This window comes from Sorex fumeus, unplaced genomic scaffold (genome assembly GCF_029834395.1).
Source record: "Sorex fumeus unplaced genomic scaffold, SorFum_2.1 ptg000013l, whole genome shotgun sequence".
NCBI lineage: Eukaryota > Metazoa > Chordata > Mammalia > Eulipotyphla > Soricidae > Sorex > Sorex fumeus.
Window position 1 is genome coordinate 18041640 of NW_026606070.1, and position 3951 is coordinate 18045590.

Sequence of the window (3951 nt, forward strand, 5' to 3'; positions counted from 1 at the left end):
CTGGGTGTGACCCAAAAAGCAACATAAATAATCAGCTTAAGAAAAAGCATTTTTAAAGTCTACAAAAGTCAAGAATTTACAACTGTTTTAATTACATTTAAAATTTAACTTTTATATCAAAGACTATACCATGAACAAAATAAAGTCAACATCAGTGGAGAACTATAAGAGTAATACTATAAACGATAGCCACACATTTTTATAAAGAAACAAGACAAAAATTAGGCTGTTAAGAAAACCAGAGAATAGTGGAACCTGGGAGAAAAAATTGTGAAACATATTTCTCCTATAGAAACCCTGGATTTGATTGCCAGCATCCATGAGAAAAAAATTTTACAAGTTTCAACCAGTTAATGAAATTAATTCAAATTTATAAGTCATTAAGGAAATGCAAAACAAAATTAAGTCTCCCCACCCTCCTGATTGTAGAAATGTAAGAGCTTTATAATTTGTATTATTGTTAAGCATCTATGGTAAACGCACAAATCTCATTTTACATACATTGTACAGATATTCAGGGAACAAGTTGGTAGTGTGTCTCAAAATATAGAATAATCAAAAACAGTATCATTTCAAGATCCATCAGCCCTATTAAGAGGACAAAAATAAATTCATGACATTATTCACAACAACAGTTGTAAAAGAAACACTTGTAAATTTCCTAATAGTCCAAAAATATGAATAAATTGATAATTTACAACATGAAGTGATTTACAATAAAGACTATCCAATACGTACCAATACCGATGCCAATACATTAAGTGGTAAATTCACTGAAATATTTACAGTATGCATAGAACGATAACTTTAAACCATATTAATGATTATCAATATAAAAAAGTCTGGAATAAACATTAAAATAATAGCAGGCCATTTATGGAAATTCAATTGGAAAATGACAAGTCACATTTGAAGCATGTAGTTATTAATCTTTATTCAAGGTGCATATACTCATGGATCATTACATTAAGTGCTTTTGGTATTATAGTATTACTTTACATAAAGAAAGAAAAATCCCAGAAGACAATTTGCTCATAACAGTTCTTGATTTGACTGTTATAATTCATTCCCTTGTTCACTGCTCCCTTATTTTATATTCTTTAACAGCATATGGGTGTTCTCATTCTCCCAGTCCCATTTTTATATGAATTTATTGGTACATTCTTCTTGAATATGGATTTCATCTCCATAAATTTCAACTACTTCAAGACAGATGGTCTCTTAAAAACTACATATCAAAGGGTATGTTAAGAAACGGTAAAATCTTGCCATTTGTGACATGGATAGTCACTATGGGGATTATGCTAAGTAGGTTACCAGATGGAAGAATAAACATGATTTCATTCATATGAAACATAAAGCAGCAAAATAGGGAAACAAATTCTTAGACACAAGATTGGTAGTTATCAGAGGGTGAGGTGGTGGGGGAAAAAGGCAGTTAACTGTAAGGAAGTGGATCACCATGATATAGTACAGAAACATCAAAGGAAAATGCCATGCTTAAGACTTGCTAATAAGCCAATAAACAATAATAAATTAATAAATTAAAAAGTAACAGTCCCCCAAATGAGTAATTAAAACCAGAAACAAAACCTTTCTCACCACATTCCCATCAACAGATTATTTCCATTATTTTTGCTATGTCTCATTTCTCATTGATGAGATGGTATTTCATTGTCTTGGTTTAGATTTCCCTAATAAAACGTGACCATGAGCAATTTTTTATGTGCCTGTTGGCCAACAACTGATCTGTGGATCATGAAGATGTGATATATATGTACCACAATGGAATCATATGCAGCTGTAAGAAAAGAATCACACAATTTAAAGCAATATGGACAAAACTGGAATGTCGTATTAAATGAAGCCAGAAGGATAAAGATCATCATTGTATGTGGTATTAGAGTAACTAAATGAGGAAAAGCAATGGTTTAAAGGGGGGTGGGGGAAGCGTAGATCCACCTTGACCCCAGAGTTTAGGGAGAAGGAATGAAACAGAGTGAAGGAGCGGGAAGAAGAGATAGATGAGAAGCAACGGGGATGGGGTCAAAGGGGACTTGGATACATTGGTGGTGTTATGAAATAGTGGAGCTAAACATCCGATCCAGAGTCCACAACAATGAAATCTTGAGACCCAAACTTTTGATAATCAATCTTAAAAGATGACTGTCAATATGGCAGGCTGGGACTGTGTGGGGGTTGGAGAGGGAATCTAGGAATACTGGTGAAGGGAAGTTGACATTGGTGGTGAGATCAGTGAAGAAACACAGAAATATTTTATGATAAAAACCCAAGTATGAGTAACTCTGACTCATAGTGCTTTCGTAAATTTGGGGGGCAGGGAGGAAAGGAAACAAGATCCCATTCCAGTCATTAATTCATTTGAAAAGATTGAGGTTAACTGCATTCTAAAATTTTCCAGAAAAAATAATTTAAAACAAATTTACAAGTTTAAATTACTTCAGAACACACCCAAGATCTAGAAGAGTTTATTTGAATATCATTAATAGAACCGAGTAGTTTTTATACCTATTAGATGCCACACATAAAGCAGAGATAAAAAAAAAAAAGAGTCCAGGAAACACTAAGTGTATGGCTTTAAAAATAAATGGCAAAAATACCCTTTTACAAGAAGGTGGAGTATTGCCTTTCCTTAAGTTTCCTCTTCCTACTGCAAGAGTAGCTTGGGCCAGAGGTGAGAACTGCTCAAATGGCTGGGAAGTATACCTTGCGTACAGGATTCCCAGTTTGATCCCTCCATATGGTTCCCCAAGCATGGCTGGATGTGGCCCAATAATCACATGTACCTCATCTTTTATATTTTTTGGGTGACATATATGGCAGTGCTCAGGGGATCATAAATGAGGTAGGGAGAGAACTATGGTCGACTGCAAGTAAGGCAAGCTTGACCTCTGTCCTGTTTCTCTGGCCTCCAAACTCAATTTTTAAGGTGGCATCAAATTGCACTAGGAATTTCATTAAAACAACTGTTTAAAATTAGAATAATTCACACATGTAACTCACCCTTACTTCAGTCAGGGAACTCTAGAACTCTAGCTGACATACTGGACACTTCCACTTTCCTTATTAATCTAATATGGTCTGGAGCCACATCCTGCAGTGCTCACGAGCTATTCCTGGCTTTGTGATCAGTGAGCCTTGGGGCGGGGGGGATCTTACAGGTACCAGACGTGCAGGGATTCAAACCAGGGTCAGTGGGTTGCAAGGCAAGTACCAAAAACCCTGTACCATTCTCCAATCCATTCAAGAGTTCGAGTGTTCCAAAATAAACAAGACTTTTATCAGCACAATGAAGAGATACCCACAAAATAAAATTTCAAAAGCTACACCTAAGACAATTTAAGTGAAAATTCAGAAATTTATTCTAGTTTCCCAAACAAGCAACAAACACAATCCATGGACACCAAGACTGTATCAGAAATGGCTCCGCAGAACTTAACATGGCTATTAAGAATGCTTGTGGAGAACTGAAAACTCAGTGGAAAACACATTCCCATCTGAGCCTTGGAAACAGTAAAGTTCATCTTTGGAACACTTAGAAATGACTCTGCCGGAGAAGTCCTCACAGTGAAAAGCAAAGCTAAATCAGAATACACCCTCCTCCTCCCTCAAACTTTTATGCAATACCTAACTGCAACTTTGCACTACAGATCAGGATTTTTCACTAACTCAAAATCTAAAGTTAGATGTAAAGTACAACTGCATCATCTATTAGTGAGGAAGGTTGTCATAATTGGCCTCATTTAGCTGTTTAAAAACTTCAATTTTAAATGCTTATTTGGGCTCCTCTACAAAGAAAACAACAAAATCAGGCCATCATTTTTCATGTTCCTGTCAGTTTCCTCTTCTTAAAAACCAGGAAACTTTTGAAGATTAAATGACCTAATATTATTCAGAATAATACATGGCACTAACTATAATAATAAAAGC